Source organism: Pinus tabuliformis, chromosome 1_2 (genome assembly GCF_031772625.1).
Source record: "Pinus tabuliformis cultivar Carrire ecotype Pingquan chromosome 1_2, CPIR1, whole genome shotgun sequence".
NCBI lineage: Eukaryota > Viridiplantae > Streptophyta > Pinopsida > Pinales > Pinaceae > Pinus > Pinus tabuliformis.
The window spans coordinates 1,130,754,987-1,130,761,165 of record NC_142298.1 but is presented as its reverse complement, the minus strand read 5'-3'; positions in this window follow the sequence as shown (position 1 = coordinate 1,130,761,165).

The window sequence follows — 6,179 nt, the reverse complement described above, 5'->3', positions numbered from 1 at the left end:
CAACGAATGTGATTTTATATCCTTTATTCAAGAGATGAAATGGAAAACAAAATATTCTTCAAACCATGAACATATAAAATATTATTAATATAGATATTACCTCATGATTCCAATTGGAAGGATGATGAACCAATGCCTTTGACTTTGTACTCGCCATTGTCTCCAAGCTCCACCATTTGAGCTATCTTCTTTTCAACCAATTCAGAAAGAATTAGAGAAATTTTGAGGCCTAAAATGGGTCTCCTAAGGAACATTATAAAATAATAGTGGAAATAATAAAATAAGATTAGATTACCTTATCAAGTTTTGGAGGGAAAAAAGAAAAAACTACTTTTTCGACTCATATTTTCAACTTATCTCCCTATGATTTTACTCAAATTTCGAGTGGGAGAACTCTTTAGATGCAAAAATTAATTTTGAATCCAAGGAATACCAATGTTGCATGCTTTTGATGGACGCTACTACACGAAAAATGTGAAATACATGATTGCAAACACGTTTTTTCATGTATTTCACATTTTTCATGTAGTAGGGTCCATCGAAAGTATGCAACATGGGTACTTCTTGGATGAAAAAATAAATTTTGCATCCAATGAGTGCTCCTGTTCGAAATTTGAGTAAAATTGTAGGGAGATAAGTTGAAAATACGAGTTGAAACAATAGTTTTGTTTTTATTTTATTTTTTTATCATTTTACCTTTTTACTCCAAAGACGGTGAATCATCTCCCATGGTTGAGATCATCATAGTGAACCCTATTGGTTATTATAAAGTTGATTTTTTTGTACATTTTTGTTTTGAGGCTCATTTTTTACCTCATAATCTCTTTGATGGATGATCACAACTTCCAGTGATGTGCCTAGAGGCACCACTATCCACTAACCAAATTTCATCATAACATATAATAGAACTTGGGTAAGAAAAATAAAAAGTATATGCATCATCAGAATATTTATTCCTAGGCCTCCTCTTTTGTGAGGATTCATTAAGGTCAGCTACAAAAGCATGGTGCTTCCCTTTCCTTTTCCAATCATCATTCCTTTTAGGACACCCATTTTGATAGTGACCATATGCTCGGCAACGATAGCACTAAACATTTGTCATGTCTCTTCTTTCTTGAGAGGGAGGAGGAGGTCCTCTTTGTGGAGCAGGTCCTCTTCCTAAAGAAATTATTAAAGTAGGTCTTCTACCTGTACTTATTTGAAATCTTCCAAATTTCTCCTTCCCTTCCTATTATTTCAGTGGGCTGCAAAAGCTTGAGAATATTCACTTGGATTTGCAGTATTGCCTTTGGACATGAGCATAGATTCTTCTTGAGTGAAAGCATTTGTAGCTTATCAAAGGTAGGTACTTTTTTCTACCACTAATGGTTGCTACAAAATAATTCCAAGAGTCAGGCAGACCATTGATTGCTACAACTACTAATTCTTTGTCAGGTACTTGCTCACCAATAGCTTTGAGTTGATTTCTTATTTGAGATATTCTTACGAAGTATGATACCACAATATCATTCTTTGTCATCTTGACATCACAAAGTTGGCTCCTTAGACTTATAGATTGATTTTGTTGATGGTATATAATCCAATAAGGGCCTCATACATCTCCTTGGAATATTTGTGATCCGCAATATAAGGAATTAGATGATCCCTAATAGATTCCACAATGATGCTCATAGCCAAGATGTCATCTTCTTGAAACTTGTGTTTTTCTACTTGATTGGTTGGTTCAGTAGCTTTTCCCAGCACAATACCCAAGACCTTATGCCTTGCAAGGACAAGGTCAATTCTAGTTTTCCATGATCTGAAGTATGTAGCTCCTTCAAGCTTGTTTTCTATCTTCATGAAGGAATTCATGATGAAGGTGATCAATCAAGAAAATAGATTTAGGAACCTAATGCTCTTCAAGGTGATCTCAATTCTCTTTCCCTTGAACAAATCTCTAATACCATGTTAATTTTTCAGTGCAATGAAGACTAGTACAATTTTTCAAACTAATAACTACTTCTAATGATACAATTTGACTTCCTTAGAGCATTCCAATCATTAAGCAGTTACACATGAAAATTTTCAATCATTAACTTCTTCAATAGAGCAATAGGGATCACATTAAATAATGAGACAAGAGACACCAAAATTTATAGGGACAAAACACTACAAGGGGGAAAACTCGCTAATATTTCCTTATGAGAGAAAGAGAGAGAGTTCAATTCATCAAAATGTACATTAGAATATTCCATTCAAAATGCCAATCTCTCACCTCAACAAATGCCAAAGTCAAACCAATCAAATGAGAGAGAAGTCAATGCACTGGTCAAATTCTAAGTCTTCAATACAGGGACAAATTTCGACTTAAGGTAGCTAGTCAAAGGGTAGAAATTCGGTCCTATAATCTCCTCAAAATTGCGGTCAAAAGTTTGAGTTGTGGTCAAAACTTCGATCAACGGACCAAAATAGAGTCAAAATCTAGATCAAAGACAATCAACAATCTATAGATAATTTTAGGCTCCAAATTCCGTGAAAATCTTGATCACACAACAACATAAAATCCCAAGTCAGCGTTGGTCAAATAGAGTCAATGTAGAGATAAATATTCTTCTTCTTCTCCTTGTGTGAGTGATGTGAGATGCCAAATGAGGTCAATTGAATGCCAATATATATGTGCGCTAGGAGATGAGTTTTGACCATAGGGTCAAACCCCTTAATGTGGTGGGTCCAACTTTTGCAAATGAAAATACATGATTTATCTTTTGTGTTTGTTGATGAAAATACCGACCAAAGCTACCAATTTCCAACACCTTTCAGTTGGATATGATAAATCAGGGGGTTGGAGCCTCCTTCCAGTTGTTTCTATAAAATATTGGATTTGGAGCTTCATGTTGATATAATCTTTAAGAAATATTATATGCATTCAATGAATTTTCTCCTGGAAGGGATTCCACCTAAAAATCTCTTGTATTGTCTTTGATGTTGTTCATTGTTGAATGGTGTTTTTAATTGTTTAATGTTTACATGGCATAATTAAATTGTTAAAAAGTACCCAATATTGATTCACCCCCCCGAGTATTGCTGAATATCCCAACAATAACAGTGGCCAAGAAAAATATACCTCATAGGAATAGATCTTCTTGGTGGTTTAATTTTCCTAAATTTTGATCTTTTGTTCCAGTTAATGGTAACATGTTCCAATTGTTCTTCAACTCCTTTTTGTTTGTTGTTTTCACCTTTCAAAGCATTGGCATACCTTCTAGACTTTTCTTCATTTTTCCCTTGTTGAGCATACCATATGTTCCTCAATACTAAACTATGGAAGACCTATGACTATCTCCCTCATAATAGGTAACACCTTGTGATACAAATGCCCCATCCTCTTCTACCAAAACTCACACAAGTTTCCACTATTATGAATTGGGGCTTGAACAAGTTCACCCTACAAATTGTACAAATTACCTTTTCTAATCCATATTATCTAGGTTCTATCTAGGCTAGGTTTGTACATACAAGGCTTGTCAAAATCTACATGATTACATGATTCAAGCTAGAAGGAAATAGTAGAAACAACTACTCAATACTTGGCATCATCACAGAGCTCGACTTGTACTCCAAAGTCCTGCTTCTTCAAACTAGAAAATAATTGTCGAGATGATGTCATATGTCAAGGTGCAGCACTATCCACGTGCTACACAATCTTTCGAATCATGCTAAGAGAAAGGGAAGATACCAACAAGAAGTCATTATCAAACATGGAAACAAGCTCATTTTATACAAGCATTTCTCTCTTCTTTTGTTATTGCTTCCCTTTCCCCTTCTTCTTTTCTAGACATTGTGATGCATAATGATTGTAATTATTGATGAGCTACATAATTAAGCTTTTTTCTACGAAATCACGTGCTTTATATTTTATTAATTACTCATTTTCCCTTAAATTATCCTTAAAACCTTATACATACACCGTGGGAAACTTAAGGTATGGAAATGGAAATGTGTTTACTAGCTCTCTTATTACATGTATAGATAAGAGTTAGACGACAATTAAGGAGTAGTTTGATATATGTGTGTGTGTGTGTGTGTGAATAAATGAAGTGGCACTAACTTAAGTTTGTAAAGGTGCGCAATGGGTATTATATGGTTGCAAGCTCTCTTGAAAAATCAAATATGTGTCAATCATATAGAAGAAAAGATGGCACCTACAGGTTTAGGTGCATGATGTAAAGGAGAAACTACTTCGATTTGGGCATTTACAAAGATTCTGGGGGCACAAGATTAGCCACTTGCATATTATTCCATGCACGATGTACACATAACCAATCATGAACCGATCCACTCCACGGATCTCATCCAAGTCTGAAAAAGAGTGTCTTGTGTTTCATAAGTTGTGGTGTTAGTGACTATAGAACGCCTGAGATGCCTCGGTGCATAAAAGTGCTTATGATATCGAGGGAAAATGTATTACTGCTCGCAGGCTTCTTTTTATTATGTTTTCTCTTTATTTAGAAGTATGATGTATCATGTGCTAAACAATGTGGTTAATGAAAACTCTATTTTCAGATGATCTACCAAGACTTATATTCCCCTCTATCCTATAAATTCATGTACTCTTAAGCATCAATAGACAATCTATGAACTTTAGTGTAATTTTGCTTGCTTAATATAAATCTTTCTCGTGATGTGTTGGTCTATCCACTGAAGTTGTATTAGTGAATTTGAGAGTTCATAGGCATAGGCCAAACCCCGAGTTGGGCCTGCTCGATGTAAGGTCATTTGCATTGTATTTACTTTTTCAAGGTGTGTGTTTATTTTCTTGCAAGTTATATGTTTATGTTGATTGTAGATTAAAGTAGAATCATTTGAAGTGATTTATGGAAGGTGTGTTTCTTTCGTTTATTGTAGTGTGTTATAGTTCATTACAATCCTTTCTTGTATTTTTCTTGGGCCATGTTTTAATTCTAAGCATGTGAAAGGTGATGCTTCAATTGTTGTGAGACTAACAAGAGTTGTTGTGAAACTCGTAGCAGTGTTGCGAAGAAAACATGAGTTGCTACGAGACTATGGCCCTACAGGTTTGCCTACCTCTAATAGGAACAGTGACTTGGAGCTGAGTGTTGAACTAAGGTTTCATGTGGCTAAACCAAGGTAGAGAAGTTAAGGTCTAGTTAGACTTAGGTTATGCATCACATATAGGTTCCCTTCCTTCACATACAGGATTAGTAGGAACTTTGATGCTTGTGTATATAGCACAAAGAGCCTCGTAAGTCAAGTAGATCCTGAGTAGACAAATTAAATGATCAAGTGAATGTTTCTAAGTCCACTAATTATCTCCCTTTGGCTGCTTCTACTCCCATTGTCATTCTTATTTGACCTAAGGTAGGAATATTAGTACTTCAAGTGAAGCAAGATAAAGAAAAATAGATCACCTCCTTAAAAAGAGAACTTGAAGAAGCCAAAAATAAGGAGGATATTTTAAAAATCAGATGAAGTATAAGGAAGAAGAATGCATAAACAATGAGAAGAAATTGTCATCTTGAAAGAAAAAGTTGACAAGTTGAATAAAAAATTGAGGAGTTCACAGGTCTTGGATGAAATTATCAATTGCCAAAGATCACCATTCATCAAGATAGGTCTTGGATATATTGGTGAGTCCTCACATTCCAATGATGAAGAGAAACCACACGTCAAATAAGATGAAGAGTAGCCACAAGAAGAGAGGCCTCGTCCCAATGATGAAGAACAACCACATGAAGAGAATCCTCATCCCGATGATGAAGAACAACCACAAGAAGAGAAGAATTTTTATGAAAGGAAGTCCTATCCCAAAAATGAAGTGCAACCACACTTTAAGGAAGAGAAGAATTCTTATGAAAGAAAGTCCCATCCCAAAAATTGAGAGAATCCCAAAATCAAATTCCTACACAAATAAACCAAAAAAGAAACCTATAAGACCAATGCCTCAAATCATAACGATACATTCTAGACACCAACTCATGATAGAGCATTCAAGAGTGGAGAGCAGCAAAAATATTCTCAGCAAATCCTCACCCTTTATACCCAGGTATGTAGACACATTTCATGTTTATTGTTGCAGATGTTCTAACTATGGCACAGATCTCGAGATTATAGGGGATATAGCAGGAGCATTAACAAAGGGTTTTATTAAAACCATTGGAGCAAATTTTCCACAAGAAAAG